A 19,025-nucleotide genomic window follows, 5' to 3' on the forward strand; every position below is an offset into this window, starting at 1 on the left:
TGTAAGGTGATGCATTTTGGCAGAAGTGATAGGGAGAAGCAATATAGACTTGATGGCACATTTCTAATTGGTGTATAGCAACAGAGAGACCTGGAGGTTCATGTTCATTGATCTTTGAAGGTGGCAGGACACATTGAGAGAGTAGTTAGCAAAGCATATAGGATCTTGGGCTTCATAAATAGAGGTATTGAGTACAAAAGCAAGGAAGTTATGTTGCATCTTTGTAAAGCTCTGGCTAGGCCCCAACTAGAATTTTTCTTCCAGTTCTGGTCACCATACTTTAGGAAGGATGTGAGGGTCCTTGAGAGGTCAGAGGAGATTTACCAGAATGGTTCCAGGGATGAGGGATTTTAACTAAAAGGTTAGGTTGGGAAGCTGGGGTTCTCCTCTTTGGAGCAAAGGAGTTTTAGAAGAGATTTGATAAATGTGTACAAGATTCTGACAGGTTTAAATAGGGTAGACAAGGAAAAGCTGTTCCCATTAGCTGGTGGTACAAGGATAAGAGGGCACAGATTTAAGGTTTTAGGCAAGAGAAAAGGGGTGTGACGTGGCTGTGAGGAAGAACTTCATACACAGCGAGTGGTGATGATCTGGAATCCATTGTGGAAGTGGAGAGGATCAATGATTTCAAAAGGAAATTGAATGAATGCTTGAGTTAAATAAACTTGCAGGCCTACAGGGATACAGCGGGGGAATGGGACTGACTGGATTTCTCTACAGAGAGCCAGCATGGACTCGACTGATCGAATGGCCTCCTTCTATGCCACAATGACTCTACGGGTGGAATTTTGTGCTGGCAGCAGGGGTCTCGACATCAAGGGAAACCGACGCCAAGATCCCCATGTCGGCTCTTGTTTGGAAGGTCTGCTGAATTTAGTGGCCGGCCTTCCATACAATCTAGGACCAGTTGCCAGAGGTCCCGGCCTTGCAGAGCTTCCGGCCAATCAGAGGCCAGCAGCTCCTGAGCCACTGCAATGGCAGTAATAAGACCAATCATTTAGGACTAAGATGAGGAGAAATTTCTTCACTTAAAAGAGCTGTGAAACTTTGGAATTCTCTACCCCAGGGGGGGTTCACAATCATCACCAGGGGGTTGTGGATGCTCCACTGTTGAATATATTTAAGGCTGATAATAGACAGATTATTGGTTTCTCAGGGAACCAAGGGATATGAGGAGGATGCGCAAAAATGGAGTTGAGGCAGAAGAGCAGCCACGATCGTATTGAATGGTGGAGCAGGTTCAAATTCTCATTTGGTCTACTCCTGCTCCTATTTCTTATTTTCTTATGTTCTTATCAAGAGACACTGCAGCAACTTGCCAAGCCTCCTTCGACAGCATCTTCTGAAGCTACAACCTCTACCCCTTGGATGGAAACACCACCAGCTCCAAGTTCTTTTTCAAGTCACACACAATTCTAATTCAGAAATAAATTGCCATTCCTTCACTGTCACTTGGTCGAAATCCTAGAACTCTCTACCCAACACACTATGGACTGCAGTAGTTCAAGAAGACAGCTCACCACTACTTTCTCAAGGACGAATAAGGATGGGCAATAAATGCTGGCCTTATCAGTGACCCCACATCCCATGAATTAATTTTTTAAAAAGGCACTGAATACTGATTTGGGGCATTGTTAAGCTGAGTAATATTAAATAATTTCAAACTTTGATTGAAGACTTTGTGGGAAAGAAAGAGTTGAGTACTTCAGCATGGATTTGTAGGTCTGGCAAATCGAGTTGCATTTTTTGAGGAGGTCAATAGCAGGGTAGATTGAGGAGTTTCTATGGATGTTGTCTGTATGAATACCAGAAGGCATTTGATAAGGTTCCACACAGACATTATTAACAAAAATGAGAGCATGTGGAAATGGAGGTAACCTTGCGACATGGTTCACTACTTGGTTGGGAGGTAGAAAACAGAGATTAGGGATAAAGGGAACAATCTCTAACAGGCAGTGTGTGACAAATGGTGTTCCCCCAGGATCTGTACTGGGGCCTTTGCTTTTCACCATATATATTCATGACATTGGATGAAGGAATAACAAAGTTTTTTTGCACAAGTTTGCAGATGGGACCAAGTTAGGAGGTACAGTAAGTTATGTGGATGGCACCAGGAAGTCACAAACGGACATAGACCGAGTGGGCAGGATAAACCATGGCAGATGGAGTTTGATGTGAAGAAATCTGAGGTCATCCACATTAAAGATGAATCAGAATAACTCCTTAACTTTGAGAAACTAGGAACTACGGAGGAGCAGAGAGTTTTGGTGTACACAAATCACTAAAAAGTTGTGCAAAGGTATAAAAAGTTATCAACAAGTCTAATGGAATGTTGGCGTTTATCTCAAGTGGGTTGAAATTCAAAGGTGAGCAAGCAATGCTTTAGCTTAGCCTTGGCCAGACCCCATATGGAACATTGTGTTTTGTTTTGAGAACCAAATCTAGGAAAGATACATTGACCTTGGAAGGTGTACAGCGTAGATACCCCAGAATGATAACGAACTTAAAGGTTAAATTATGAGGACATATTGAATAAACATGGCTTGTATTCCCTTGAGTATAGAAGGTTGAGAGGTGACCGATCTATTTCCTCTGGTGGGAGATATCCAGAAGAGGGCGCAGCCTTAAAATTAGAGTTAGTCTATTTAGTTGAAATCACAGAAAGATTGATAGAAATCTGAAACATCTTCCCTCCGCCTCCCCCTACTCCCTCAAAAGGTGGTAGATTCTGGGACAATTTAAATTTTCAAGACTGAGATAGTTAGAGTTTTCTTTGTTAAGGGTATCAAGGGATATGGAACAAAGGCAGATAAATAGAATCGAGGTACAGATCAGCCATGATCTCATTAAATGGCAGAAAAGGTTGGAGGGGCTGAAATGCCTACATTCTTATATCTTATATTCCCATGATTTTAGGTATGATCTGTTAGCTCAGGTAAGCTTGAATGAGGATCCCCTGGGATCCCTGAGCCAGAAACTCCACAATGTAGAGGTATTAAATATTTAGACCTTTGATCTAACATTCAAGTCCATAATGAGCATCAGGGAAAAGGGAAAGCTCAGAAGTTTATTTTTTGTATGCTGTACATCGCAATTCATAGTTTCATCAGCAGTGCCTCCAACACATTGAAACTCAAATTTTGAGACCTACTTTTAAAAATTGAAATGTGATAACCATTCAGTCAAACATCTCATTTCAGGAGAGTCTGTCAAAGCAAAGTCGTTTTGTTTCTGCCATCCCTATGGAGCCGCATCCCTCTAAACTTGGAGAACATAACTTCTTTCGGATCTAGGACTTGAAGACCAAGCCTTGTGGGTTAATCAGCATTCTCTACATTTTCACAAAGCCACAACACTCCCCAGCTGACATCCAGAGATTTTCAACAGCTTTCCTGATTAAGTGCTAATTTGGGTGCTGTGAAGCTGCATTATTGCAGGTGGGTACCAATCATTTTCCTTTCATTCTAAGGATAGTGGGAAGCAAAGTTGGGTGCATCCAGCATTTTGATTTGTGTTGGTTGTTAAAGAGAAGAGAAAAATATGTCCTTGTACAAGCCAAGTAATATTCCTAATGCCCTTAATTTTTTTTAAAAAAAGATGCTCATTAATTTAGTAAAGGAGAAGAAAGACTCAGAGCACAGTCCACATCTCAGCAGGGGGAGAGTTTGCGAATAGATTAAATCAAAAATTATAACATGCTGATGGAGTTAATTAGAAATTGAATTTTGCCCTGAAAGTTTTAAAAGCCATATACTTTGACAATAGTAATTTTACCAGGACACTTCAGCTAACAGAAAAGCACCGTGAGTTTGATAATGGAAGGCTCAGTACATTTACGCTGATAGTAGTAGAGTACACCGGGTCTAGTAAACTGCAACGAATTTACACACGTAATGACCAGAGAAATTCTTCCTTTCCCAGGATATTAAATTCTTGGCTGGCGTTACCAGATTTGACAATTTTGCTGAATTTGCAGTGCTAGGGCTCAGCAGCTCAAAGCTGAACCCTGGGGAATCTCAAAGAATTTCCTTTGTAGTATCCAGATAACAATCCTGACAGCTGGCTGCTGACTGTGCTCTGAGACCCAAAGTGAAACACTTTGAAGCCAATTTTAGTAAGATATAATTCAACAATAAAGGTGTGCTAGTAACCCTTAATGGCGCTGCCTGTTAGGCCGCAACCAACAAAGTAAGTGTTGAAAATATACTTACCTGAAAGTGGAGCAGGGAGGACCAGCAGCATTCAATGAATGCGAGCTGCTGCTGGCCACCAGTCGCCCAGCAATTGTCACTGCTACCTCCCCCCGACGTTCCTGTCCAAAAACCTGCTGGCTTGATGGTAAATGAGGCTTGAGCCCAATATCAAGGGTGCCTTAAGCCTCACCATTCAGGCTAAGGGACTGATCCTTGCATCCTCCCCCCTGCTACCAGTATAAGCCACTGTGTCTGCCCTGTGAGGTTGATGTGTAACCAACTGTAGCACTACTGGGACTGTATCCACAGGGTACTTCTCCACTTCCTCTGCCTCTCGCTGGAAGGTGCAATGACTTCTGTTGCTCCAAGTGACATAGCTGCCACTGACCCCACATGGGAAGCATTCTGACCCACAACCTAACAAATGGATTACAAATGTAACTGTGCAGCATTTTGCAGAGCTGCCAGTCGCAAGGTGATGCAATGAATTTGTCTTCCTCTTTGAAACAGATCTCACTGTAGGTTATCTCTAACTTCAGCAGAGCCAACACTAAGAGCTGAATGTATTCTAAATAAAGCCTAGATACAGAGTAGACCAAGATTTATCAACATGACTCCTGAAATCAACAGTGACAGTAGATCTCACAGCAAGACCCATTTCAGCAACACTAAACTGCACTGCTGACTGTAACACTCCAGTATTACCAACAGGAGCAACCTTTACTGTAGCCTGAATTGCTGCCAAGCAAGAATTCAGCACACAGCACTGTTCTCTTCAGGTGTTTTTTCTTCTGATAGTACCAAATCTTCAGGAGTTGCTGGAACTCCTGTTGTACTCCTTATGTGTTTAATTGCTCTTATGCTGAAACAAAGTTGCCAATGTTGCTTCTAGTGCTTTGGTTTATGTAGCTACTGGTGATGATGCTGCAATGGGTGCCAGTAATGAGTGCGACAACAGTCCTGATGCTGTGTTGGGTGCTAACTTTGGATGATCGATTAGTGCTTTGATAGGTACTTGGGTGTTATAATCATGCTATGGGGATGCTATGCTGTTGCTAGCTCTGTGATCCTCTGCAGTAGTCTGAAGCTGATGGTTCCGTTTCGTGTAGAAATGTAAATGCAATCGCCGCTTAATATCAACACAACACACTACCAATTTGTCAGAGCCTTACAAATGACATAAAATTGGTAGTTTTATTTACATTAGTTCCAGCAATAAGATTGCAACAGAAATTCCATTAAAATGCATCAAGCACAATGAGGGTGAAATTTGTCTTGGGCAGAAGCACAAAACAGCAATAGCATGTCGGCAGCTTATTGAACACACTGACTAATTATCTTTTTTCATTGATGTCAATTTAAAAGAAAATCAGACAGAGTGTAAAATGGTCTGCCTATTCATTATTGCCTATAATGCAGTACTCCCAAGACAAATTTTATCACCAATGAATTTGTTGCTATGCTGCTCGTGCAATAATTCCTCTCATTCCTCTTCACTTTTCTATCTGTTCCTTTCTCTTCCTCTTCCCACAGTTGTGAAGTGATATAGATATAAAGGAACAAATTTGCAATGTAATTACAGAGAGGGCGGCACAGTGGCGCAGTGGTTAGCACCGCAGCCACATAGCTCCAGGGACCCACGTTCAATTCTGGGTACTGCCTGTGCGGAGTTTGCAAGTTCTCCCTGTGACCGCGTGGGTTTTCGCCGGGTGCTCTGGTTTCCTCCCACCGCCAAAGACTTGCAGGTGATAGGTAAATTGGCCATTGTAAATTGCCCCTAGTGTAGGTAGGTGGTAGGGAATATGGGATTACTGTAGGGTTAGTATAAATGGGTGGTTCTTGGTCGGCACAGACTCGGTGGGCCGAAGGGCCTGTTTCAGTGCTGTATCTCTAAACTAAATTAAAGATACAAAAACCACAGTTATAATAGGGGACTTTAATTATCCTAATATAGATTGGGTCAGTAATAGTGTAAAGGGCAGAGAGGAGGAAGAGTTTCTGAAGTGCATTCAGGGTAATTTTCTACATCAGTATTTTTCCAGTCCAATGAGGAAGAAGGCATTGCTGGATCTGGTTTTGGAGAATGAGGTGGGTCTAGTGAATCAAGCGTCAGTAGGGGAATATTTAGGGGACATGGATCACAAGATTTAGCGTAGCTATGGAAAAGGACAAGGAGCAATCCAGAGTAAAAATAATTAATTGGGGGAAGGCCAACTTCAGTGGGGTGTGAACTGATCTAGCCCAACGAAATTGGAATCAAAGACTGGCAGTCAAAACTGTCATAGAATAATGGGCTGCCTTTAAAGAGGAGATAGGTTGGGTACAGTCGAGTTACATTCCCACGAGGAGGATAGGTAAGACAAACAAAGCCAGAGCTCCCTGGCTGATGAGAGTATGATGAAGCAGAAAAACAATGCATATGACAGATGTCAGGTTGATAATACAGATGAGAACCAAGCTGAATATAGAAAGTTCAGAGGAAAAGTGATAAAAGAAATAAAAGAAGTAAAGAGAGAATATGAGAAGAGACTGGCAGCTAACATAAAAGGGAATCTAAAAGGCATATAAATAGAATCCAAAAGACGTATAAAGAGTAAAAGGGTGGTAAACGGAGGAGTGGGGCTGATTAGGAACTGTTACAATCTGGTGAGGAGGGGTCACAAGGTTCCCCTCTTGTCCTTCCTCTTATTTGACTGCAACAGGGTTTACACCTTTTTAAACAGTGGATGTGCTTACCACTTCAGTGAGTGTTTTACCTTTTACCTTTGTTGTGATCTTAAAAGAACCAATCGAACATGTTTTCTTGAGTTTAAACAAGAAAAGGGTGAGTTTATTATACTTGACGATCTAAACCCGATCTAAATAAAATAATATAATTATGCTACACATTCAAGCATGAGAATCATACACACGCAAATAGATTACAGAGTGATGAGGAGTAGATTTGTGGTTGGATTAGAGTCCAGAACAAATAGAAATTTATACACAGTCTGTGAGGTTGGGCGATTCCGTTGTCTTCCGGCTGAAGTCGTGTTCTTGAAGTCTTTGGCTGGTAAATTTGCAGTTTGTGGCTGGTTCAGGGTTTTCTTGTAGGCAGAATTGTAGGTGGCTTTCTTCCCCTGGTGTCTTTGTCTTGGATCCAGCAACCAGTGGCTAGGCTTCATAGGCCACACCAGGCCTTTTGGAGAGAAAGAGACAGCCCTTCTGGCTTCTGCCCAGTCTGGGTCACTGGTTTGTCTGCTTTTTCCAAGGAAAACTCCCAGCTTTCACAGAGATAATCAGATGGTCACATGACAGTCTCAATGTTTTCTCTGGAACCTTCTAATGAGATTCAAGTTTAGGAATTTCAGTCTCTCGGGTCTCAGGATATTAATGTTTACACCTGGAAGGGCCAGCCCTTTCAATGTTAATGGCCCAGGATGGCTTTGAATGTCTTGCTAATGAAGGCAATCTCTGGTAGTTCAATCAATAGAGCAAGCCATTGTTTTGGGTATAGGCTCATCAGACATGTGTCTCCTCTTTGATGTTTTGGAATGTACAAAGTGTTCAATTGCAAATTGCGATGGCCATCTTGGCTGCAAGCTCTTTTTAAAGTTAACTGTAGGATTCCAGCTCTTTTTGTTTCATTAAAAGTTTAATGTACTTTCCAATCGATAACTTAAAAAATCCTCCTCTAACATAGCATGTTTTCTTGACAGGGGTCAATAAAGGAATTTACACATTGAGACAGCAAGCATAGCTGACACATTAAATGAGTACCTTACATTTGCCTTTATCAAGGAGGGAGATGCTGACAAAGTCGTGGTGAAAGAGGAGGTGTTGAGACACCGGATGGGCTAAAAATTGATAAAAAGATGGTATTAGAAAGGCTGGCTGTACTTAAAATTTATAAGTCACTAGGACCAGATCAGATTATCCAAGGATACTGAGGGAAGTAAGGGTGGAAATTGGGGGAGGCACAGGCCAATCCTCCTTACATAGAGGGGTGGTGCCAGAGAACTGGAAAATTGCAAATGTTACACCTTTATTCAAGAAAAGGTGTAAGGATAAGTCCAGCATTTACAAGCCAGTCAGTTTGACCTCGATGGTGGGAAAGATTTTAGAAAAGATAATCCAGGACAAAATTAAGTCACTTGGACAAATGTGGACTAATTAAGGAAATCCAGCACGAGCTGTGAAGGGCAAATCATATTTAACTAATTTTATTGAGTTTTTTGATGAGGTAATAGAGGGGTTTCATAAAGATCGGCTCCAGGATCATCCTCCAACAAGAAGCTTTCTGGAATTTAACATGGAGAAAGTATCTAGTGGGGTTTCCCAGGGGTTGGTATTGGGACCATTGGTTTTCTTGATCTATATTCATGGCCTAGACTTGGGTGTACAGGGCACAATTAAAAAATTATCAGATGATACGTAACTTGGAAATATTGTGAACTGTGAGGAAGATAGTGATAGACTTCAAGAGAACATGGGCAGGCTGGTGGAATGGGCAAACGTGTGGCAGGTGAAATTTAATGCAGATAAGTAATACATTTTGGTCGGAAGAATGAGGAGAGGCAATATAATATAAAGGGTACAATTCTAAAGGGGGTGCAGGAACAGAGGGAGCTGGGGGGTGTCTACGTGCAAAAATCTTTGAAGGTTGCAGGGCAGGTTGAGAAAGCAATTAATAAGGCATATGGGATCCTGGGCTTTATAGAGGTATAGAGTACAAAAACAAGGAGGTTATGGTGAACCTTTATAAAACAGTGGTTCATGCTCGACTGGAGCATTGTGTCCAATTCTGTGATCCAAACTTTAGGAAGGATGTGAAAGCATTTGAGTGGGTGCAGAAAAGATTTACGAGAATGTTTCCAGGGATGAGGAACTTCAGTTATGTGGATTGATTGGAGAAGTTGGGGCTGTTCTCCATGAAGAAGAGAAGGTTGCTACAGGTTTTTAAAATTATGAGGTGTCTGGACAGTGTAGATAGTGAGAAACTGTTCCCATTGGTGGAAGGGTTGAGAACCAGAGGATACCAATTTAAGGTGAATGGCAAAAGAACCAAAAGCAACATGAGGAAAAACCTTTTTTTATACAGCATGTGGTTAGGATATGGAATGTACTGCCTGAGACTATGGTGGACACAGATTCAGTTGTGGCTTTGAAAGGGAATTGGATATTTGCCTAAAGAGAGAAAGATTTGCATGTCTATGGAGAAAAGGTAGGTGAGTGGAACTAGCTGAGTTGCTCTTAGACAGTCATGAACATGATGGGCTGAATGGCCTCCTTCTGTGCTGAAACTGGTCTATATTTCGATATTTTCAGTTCCATGCTTCTGTCTGTTTGACTTTTATTTTCTGATTGATTATTTACTCTATTGCCCTTTACGAAGCTTTCTGCTCAACTTCTGGTTTTGGCTGAGTTTGCATTCTCGTTGTACTCCTGCTTGCATTTTTTCTCTTGTATAGCAAAGTCTTCGTCCTCTCCTTTCTGCACATTGTATTTATGGGGGTATTTTTGCTATTAATTTTCCTCCCTGTCAACTTCTGGAGATGTGGGGGTAGAAATGGGTATACACTGTGCCTGTTTTTTGGACGTATAATGGAAACAAAGCATACCAATTTAGCAGTGAAACAGCCTGTGCAAAATTGGTGCAGGCATTGATTCCCCTGTTAAGTTTATGAGGGCCGTTTTTAGGCGTCCCTTAAAGCAGGCATTAAGGCGATTGAAAATTAATTAGGGGCCGAATGCCTGTTGAAGAACACCATTACAAAATTAGTCACTGATGAACAGAGCAGGTGTCGGGCGCATGATTCTTCAGCTGCAAATACCAACTGAAGGTGAGGTTATAATTTTAAAAAGCACCATTCTGTAGCACCAGAAGGAGAAGAAGTGCTTCCCTCTGACTCCATCGCGTTCCCCCATTACCTGCTCCAAACCCCTCCTAGAACTTACAAGTGAGCTACTGCGGACAAGGCAGCCAGCCCATATTTTAATCCTGGAAATATGCAAGCTGCCTGTGAAGGTGCGACAGGTGGCGACAATTTATCTGGAATATTTAGATGAGGCCCACAGTTTAATTTTGGGTCTTTCTCGGATCTCTGTTTGGGCTTGAGCTGCTTGCAGAGTTGGATCTGAGCCCGATGGGTCTATGCTAATTTCTATCCCATTGTTTATAATGGGGAGCTTTACACAAATAGCCAGTGTGTGAACCCAGGCATTGACCTTCGTAAATCTCTCTTATTGTGGAGGCATGATGAGTGAGCTTAATCCTGTTTTCACCCATTTCACAACATGTTTTACAGGAAAAGTCACTGGATAATATTTCCCTAACAGACATCAACTCGCTCAGGCTGGAGTTCAAGCCTTAGTCTTTCCTGGGCTGTATGGTTCAGTGAATAAAATTGATAAGCCCCTCAGAGAGCCAACTCTTTAATTCTGAAATAAAGGCAAAATACTGCGGATGCTGGAAATCTGAAACAAAAACAAGAAATGCTGGATTCACTCAGCAGGTCTGGCAGCATCTGTGGAAAGAGAAGCAGAGTTAACGTTTTGGGTCAGTTCCGAAGAAGGGTCACTGACCCGAAACGTTAACTCTGCTTCTCTTTCCACAGATGCTGCCAGACCTGCTGAGTGAATCCAGCATTTCTTGTTTTTGTGTCTTTAATTCTGATGCAGCCTCTCTTTTTCCAGGATACTGTTGTACAGTGCTTCTTCAAACAGCATTTTATGGGTTGCTATTCCAAAAATACCTGCCACCCCCAAACAGCATGGTCGCTGTATTGTCACGTTTAGCAGCCTGCAAGCAAAATGTATTAAATTGTGTATTTCCAACATTGCTCTGGCTATTCACTGAAGGCGTTAAAGGATTTCTGTCTGTAACTGAGCAGATTTGCACTTGCGTCTCATTACAAATTGAGTTTGTCTCAGCTTGATGTCAAAGAGGAGCAACATTTGAGAATCATTGATCTCAGCATCCGGATTACCAGGCTGCACTGATAAGAGCACTTTATATCATTCTTATGTTGTCAATTGAAACAGACAAAAAGGCTTTAGGGGTAATTCAGACTTTGAGTATGGACGACTGGCTTTTGGTTCTGTGGTCATCGTGCATGTGTGAAGTGCTGGCATCATAAGATAGCCAGGGTCTTGTAATGGGCAGAAAGTCATGGGCAAAACATGTTTCAATTTCTAATTAGTGCTCTGGTGGGGTAAGCCCTATCATGTCTTGAGACACTGAAGACAAAAATCTAAGCTCATGCAACTACAGCACGCCCTAGATTTCAAACCTGCAAACCACAAGAAAGACAGAATGTTCCACATGGATTTTGTCAAATAGAAAAACAAAGATCTTAGCGCACTTCACCTGCAAGGAGCATTCAGTTTTTTGGGGGAGACAATTTTAACTTTATTTAATAGTGTAAAACAGATGACAGCGAATCGGTAACCTGTTTTACAATTCTCCTGATTTTTATCAAAATCTTCTTGAAAGAATCAGTCATAATCATTAGATTGCACTCCACTAAAAATGTCAGAAAATTTACAATTTACACTAGTTCTAGTTAAAATGTAACCTCTTTATGTGCATTACACTCAAGAGGAAAAGTTTAAGGGCCAGATTTAAGTTATGCAAAAGCCACTCACTTGCACAGAGTTAAAATCAGGCCTTAAATGTCAAATTTCAGTCACAGCGACAGTAAATCCATTGGGCCAAATCTTCTAATGACCGCGGAAGCAGACCGGCCCACAATTTCCCATCACCAGCCAGCATGCCGGTCTTCCACCATGGTCCCGCCTCTGGGCCATTTTCATTCCGGAGCATTGGGGTGGTGACAGTTATCTGCCTGCATACAAATTAGGAGCAGAATAGGCCAAGCAACGGTTAAGCCCTTTAGGCCAATTAAAGGATCTATTACGGCCACTGGGAAAATGACCTGGTGGCGGGGACTGCGTTGGGGAGCCCTCCCAATGCAACTGCCGGCATCTTATTGGCACTCCCCCCATCACCACCCCCCTCCCGCCTCTTAGTCTGCGACTAGGGGCCAGTAAAGTCCCAATCATTGTTACCAACACACTAACACACGCTTCACATCAGTTCACTGAGCATTAACCATGATGCAAGAAGATAGGATGCCATTTTTTGAACAAATGATTTCCTTTACCTTCAGGGTAATTTTAAATTAATTATAAAATAAGTTTCTAATGAAATAAGGTAAAGATATTTTCAAGGAGTAGCAACAACGATGCGCAATATGTCAAGCCAGGAAGCTAAGTTTAAGCAGTGTGTTATTTTACCTGCTGTCAATCAATCTCTCACACTTATGTATACAGATTAGGGCATCTCTGTTCAGGGCTTGCTGTATATCATGATAATATATATTTGCATATCTTATTATTTTCACTATAAGCTTCTCTGAAGGTCCTCTCCACCTTGACTCATTCTGTCTAAGTGCAGAAACAATGTGAGGCACCAGCATTTGCAAGCATATTAAAATTGTACTGTAGGGACTGAGGGTATATTAAAAGTACAGGAAATTTGAACAGGAGCAGCTCTATTGAGTTTCAAGTACAAATACAGATGAAGCAAGCACAGAGGCCCTTGCTGACTGCCCCCATAAAACATATGTAAATAGGGTTGGCAGTTTCATCACATGAGAAAGAAAGACTTGCATTTATATAGTGCCTTTCATGACCATGGGATGTCCCAAAGCACTTTACAGCAAATTAAGTACTTTTGAAGCATAGTCACTGTTGTAATTTAGGATACACAGCAGCCAATTTGTGCACAGCAAGCTCCCACAAACAGCAATGTGATAATGATCGAATAATTTGCCTTTGTGATGTTGATTGAGGGATATTGACCACAAATAACTCCACTGCTCTTCTTTGAAATAGTGCCATGGGATCTTTTATATCCACCTAAGAGGGCAGGCCAGGCTGTCGGTTTAATATCTCATCTGAGAGATGGCACTTCCAACAGTGCAGCACTCCATCAGTATTGCACTGGACTGTCAGCCTATATTTTTGTGCTTAAGTCCTGGAGTGAGACTCGAATCCACAAGCTTGTGAATTAGAGGTAACAGTGCTCTCAACTGAGCCACAGCTGAGCTCCTACCTGCAGCTACCTCACCCACTGCTCTCACCATTGATCGCCCGTCATGTCCACCCTCAGGGTGCACTGCCTTCCCATATCAATTGGACAATGATCGTAACATCATTGGATGATTCTTGACTGTCAGTCAAACAGCCTTTTTCTCCCCATCTCCAATATTTCAACATAATAAGTGAAGGTGTCCAAGGGAAAATCAAAGGAAAAACACAATTTTTAAATCCCTCCGGGTTGCTTACAGAGATTAATCTTTAATGTCTAGAAACTCCAGGACAGTCCAAAGGGATGGCAACCCTACAACCCAACCCAGCAGGTCTTTAAGGGCTCAGCAAAAAAAAAATGTTACTACATGCAAAATCTACAACTTTAATATGGCAAATTTGTTTTACAGAGGGAGAAAGGAACAACATGTGACCAGACTAGGTACAATTGTTGAACATGTGAAGCTTACACACAGTAAGGAGCCCATGGATAAGACAAGTGATTAGTTGCAGCAAAGACTATAAGAAATCACTGTGGTGCTTCTCATGTTGGGCCTTTTGTGTCAGTGGCTGGGATTTCACATTGGGCAGATGGGAGCCAGCCACCGACTGGAAAGTTGGTGGTGAACTCACTTCCGCCTCACCTGGGGATCCGACCCCCATTTTATGGGTCCCCAGGCTTCAATTGTTCTGAGGCGGGACTTCCACCTGCTTGAGGGAGGACGTCCTGCATCATTGAGCTGCCGGCCAATCAGCGAGCCGGCAGCACCACCGGGAGCGGTGGCCACTGCTGGGACTGCAGCCCAGCCGACCGCAGAGGAAGATATGGAGCCGGGAGTCCAGGTAAGTTTTCGTTGCCTCGCCGGGGGCAATTGGTCGGGCCCCAGCGAGGCAAGGGTGGTCATCTGGGGGGAAAGGGGGCGTGTTGAGTCTTAGGGGTGGTTGGGGTAGCAGAGGCGGCCATCCATCGGGCACCCTGTGCCCGATAAGCAGGGCCCTCCCCCAAGACAATCGGAAGCCGCTTTTCCCAGGCAGCTTTTCCCAGTTCCAGGACGCCCGCTTGCCACGTGTAAAATCCACACGGAGGTGGGCGAATGCCCTTTAGTGGCCATGGGGGTGGAGGCGGGAGCGGGTCAGGAAAGCCTCCCGCTCCATTTTACACTACCCCCTGCCACCACCATCCGGCTCGTTGGTGTGGCATAAAATTCCGGCCTGTGTGTCTCTACCACTTGCACTTTCTGTTTTCTCTGTGACAGCGCCCTTTTCTTGTTCAGTCTTACCTGGTTAACTATCTGCGCTGAGTGCATTAGCATTCCCTATATGTTGGGTTGGGAACAGAATTCAGTGACTAGCTTCTGCATCTGAGACGTTTTAAGCAAACTGCTGACATTGCAGCAAATCACATAGAATGTGATAAATAGAGTAATTAGTGGAATGCCACATCATCAGAAACCACTTGTCCTATTCATGGATATTCATATTTACAACATATTCTAGGAATACATATTATGAGACTAGCAAAGTAAATGAAAATTTACTTTGGTATACAGAAGCAGCGGATTTCATTTAAATGTAGAGGTTTGTTTTTCCTGTAGCGTGTGATGCATTTTAAGAACTAAAAAATGAGTGAACAATGTTGCACATTATCGAGTATGTTTTCAATGGAGTTGTGTGCAGTGGTTTTAAATGACTCTTTCTGCATTTTCAGATGAAGATGACATAATTCTGTATTTAACAGATGTCAGCTTTTTTGAAGCTGTTGGTCGACTCTGGCTAGTTTTCTAAGTTAGCACATATGCAGACATGAACTTTAGTTCACCAATAAGCTCAGCCTACCTCAGTGCTCCAAACAGGGGTCGGCAATGTGTCCGTATACGGATACCAGTGTCCGTGATAAAAATTTTAAGGTCCATGGTAATTTTAAATGAAGACATTTATAGTTATCAGAAGCTAAAGTAATTACAAAGGACCGGGATCCTTGGGGCACGGGCTAGTTCCTACAGCCCGCCAAAGTTCTGTATGAGGCCCGCCAATCAAAAGTCTGAATGGTTTGCCTGCACGCGGACCTCCATCCAATAGGAGCACAGGGAGGCAGGACTCAGTGGGAAGAATGGAGCCATCAATCAGCTGCTCCCCAGCTGTGCCTGAACAGATAGGATAGTGCACAGCAACAAATGATAGAACCGAAAAGAGAAGACTGCTTTGAGCCAGAGCCAAGATTTTTTTTTTAGGCAGACAGTCCACTTTCCCAGCTCTCCAAACACCCTGGTTTCTCTCAGAATTTGGGGCCAGCGCCAGGAGCAATGTGTTTCCATTCATGGTGCATGTGGGGAGGGGGGAGAGAGGGAAAGAGTGGGGGATACAGAGAGAGTGGGGGAGAGAGAGGAAAAGAGGGGAAAAAGGGGGAGAAAGAGAGAAGGAGAGAAGGAGAGGGGGACAAAGTGGGGAGAGGAAGGGGGCAGGGGGAGAGGGGGCAGGGAGCGGGGGAGAGGGAGGGGGTCACAGAGGTGGGCAATAGAAGGGGACACATAGAGGAAAGGGATGGACACAGAGAGGAGAGAAGGAGAGGGGATAGGGATGGAGAAAGAGATCAAGATTACTCCTGACAGATGGACATCTATTCAAGTTCTCTGCTTCGTTCATCAAGTGTGTGGGCAGTCATTGACTACTTGTGCAAGCAAAAACAATGCCAGGATTCTCACTAAATAGGGAGAAATGTGTTTTAAATCGGACTGTGTTTTGATGGCATTAGGTTGGCTATACATTTTATATACAGATTAATTGCACCCATTTCTGTGGCTGAGTCAATAATTCTGTCAAATGTCAGTGATGCAACATGTTAGTGCCTATCCCTGGCTCCAAACCATCTCTGGCTGTTTATTTGAAGTACCCCTTCACTGTGACTCTTTCTGCCCACAGGTACAAGAACTGCTCGAGGCATCAGCGTGTGATGGAATATAGGTATAATAGGCTTGATTAAGTAGAATTTGGAAATAGTTAGTGTATTATGCCTTTAGAGTTAACGATTGAATAAATGGTTCGTTTTCAGAACTCACTGAAGTTTCCCTTTAAGATGGTAGAGTTGAACATTTCAAGGTCTCTGTTAGAATAGAATCGCTGTTGTCAGGGACTTGAAAGATAAACACACATTGAAATTTTTATTTTTAGATATCCTCTGTGACCTCAGTAAGAGGTAACAATAAAACTTAATTGGTTTATGGGGTTGTTGTTCAGAAAGGTCGGCTCCGGAGTTTGCTGTGGGTACCATGGAAAGGGTAATTAACAATAAATGGAATGTACTCACAGGAACAAGAGAGGTCAAGTAAACACAATTATAAACATTTTGATCAGATAAAAGCTCACAACTTCAAATTCCAGTAAAACATTAAATTAAAGATATGGATTTTAAAAGGAACACAGGAAGGTCACATCTAATGCAAAAGTCATATGACACCGTAGAAATAGTATACAAATACAAGGTTCTGAAGCAAACACTTAGGGGTGTTGAATCCTCAACAACACATCCCATGTCTTATTCGGGGATTTAAGGTACAAGTTTACTTAAATTTTGATGGATATTCTAAGATAATCTTGCTGTAACATTAGCAAGGTTAAACCTTTGGATTCTATGTTAAAAATAAGAATATGTATCTCTCAGTAATATTTTATATTGTGATATACTTATCCACTTAAGAAGTTTATTGCATGTTAAATTTTTCAATAAATATATAAAAGTTAATAAATCATCTCATGTAGTATTCTGTATACAACTACAAGAACCCCTTCTCTGTGTCTCTTTAAGTGGAGAGATATGTACTGAAGAGAGTTTCCCAGACCCTTATAATATCTGGGATATTTATGACTTAACCATAAAAAATATGAAAAATAGGCTGTCCAAAAGATGGTAAAATTCTTTGTTGGTTTTCTTTCTTTGAGGGAAAGCTAGTGCAATTCTTTCGACCCAAATAAGTGTCTAAGATATTGTCTGGTTTGAACTTGATTAAAGGAGATTCGTGGGGATGTGCTCCTGATTTGGTTTAGTCCCTACAAGGGGTTAAAGTCATAAATCACTTCAAGTGCACGTGTGCGTTAAAACAAAGCCAAGGGAACTAATGAGAAAGCCGTATGGCACTAGAAGTTTTGATGTGCTGTGAGTGACGTGAGAGACATCCAATCACAAATCCAGGCGCACTGGACACTGAAGCCAAAAACTGAGTATCGTGTAAAATTGGCATACGTGGTATTGAATTCAACAATAACTCTGCAATGCTCTGGGATGAAAATGGCTGTGGTGATGCACCGAGATAAATGATTTCCCCCCTTCTGACTTTACAATTCCATGTCTCTGCCCTTAGAGTGATTTTAGACTAATACAAAAAGTGGACCGTGGCTGAAGTTAATTGGATCAGGAGTCCCAGTATTTAGCCATTGTTAGACTTTACTTCCTCCACAATTAAGGCAACCGTAGTTCATTAAAAGATCTTTTTCTCCCAATATTCTTCCTTTGCCCAACAATTTTCTTCCCTTTCCTGAAAACATTCATTTATAACGGCTGCAGTTCCGCAGGCAATGATCACCTTCCACCTAAGTGGTCATTACTTACATAATTAAAGCAAAATACTGCAGATGCCGGAAATCTGAAATAAAAACCGAAAGTACTGGAAATACACAGCAGGTCTGGCAGCATCTGTGGAGAGAGAAATAGAGTTAATGTTTCAGGTCTGTGACCTTTCACCATTATTGGTCATTATTTACATGCGAACTAGGACAACGAATCGGCGGATTACTTTACCACAGAGAGCCTCACAGCCGAGCCCAATGCTGATCTGACCTACATGTGCATCTTCCAACTAAGGCCACTGCATAGTGATCAGGAGTGAGAACCCAGGGTGATTTTACTCTCAATAGCTAAAGGTACCGTTCTGACCACCATCCAAGCTCCACTTGCTTCAACATAGATTGGAAATTGAACCTGGAACCTTTCTTGTATTTTACAATACAGCATGAGAATATATTGGCCAGGGCAGCCAGATGACATCTGCCTGGGGTCTCACATCATCAAGAGGCTAAGTTCCTATTGCTAAAGCATGAAATTATGAATACTGTCAATGCACACTAATTAGATTCATGGACTGTCTCTCCCATGCCTATAACTTGTTCTCCTTGACTATAAGCATAAATACATCCATGGCCATGGGACAAGGTGTTGCATCTCCATCCCTGATCACACTAAATAACACATCTCTGGAAGTGGTTAGTACATTCTTCTACCTTGGGTCCATGGTGACAGACATTCGGCTCAACAGGTCTATGCTGGTGTTTATGCTCCACGTGGGCCTCCTCCCTCCCTTCTCCATCTAAGTCCATCAACATATCCTCTATTCCATTCTGTCTCATGTGTTGGTAAAGCTTACCTTAAATTCACCTAGGCACCTCAACTGCTCCATATGATAGCGAGTTTCACATACTAACCTTTCTCTGGATAAAGAGGTTTCTCCTGAATTCCCTTTGGTTTTATTAATGATTATATTATATTTATGGCCCCTAGTTCTGGTCTGATCCACTAAATAACATCCCACTGGAAGTGGTTAGCAAATTCTGCTACCTTGGGTCCACAGTGACAGACAATCTGTACCTTGATGCAGTGCTCGTTACATGCATAGGGAAAGCACCTACCACCTTTGGCCGACTTGCGAAACGCACATGGAATTGCACCAAGCTGACCCTTAGGGCAAAGCTGATGGTTTATAAGGCCTGTGC

At 42.4% G+C, this 19,025-nt stretch overlaps 1 long non-coding RNA gene across 1 annotated transcript in view; it reads left to right on the forward strand.

Moving 5' to 3' along the window:
* LOC137382980 (uncharacterized) overlaps window positions 1–16,832 on the forward strand; it is a 58,376-nt gene extending 41,544 nt beyond the window's left edge. The window contains exons 2-3 of the long non-coding RNA XR_010977317.1: window positions 3,201–3,437; window positions 16,185–16,832. This is a non-coding gene — a long non-coding RNA (uncharacterized lncRNA). The remainder of the gene's footprint in view (window positions 1–3,200; window positions 3,438–16,184) is intronic.
* The last annotated feature ends 2,193 nt before the right edge of the window (window positions 16,833–19,025 follow it).

Source organism: Heterodontus francisci, chromosome 23, assembly GCF_036365525.1.
Source record: "Heterodontus francisci isolate sHetFra1 chromosome 23, sHetFra1.hap1, whole genome shotgun sequence".
NCBI classification, from domain to species: domain Eukaryota; kingdom Metazoa; phylum Chordata; class Chondrichthyes; order Heterodontiformes; family Heterodontidae; genus Heterodontus; species Heterodontus francisci.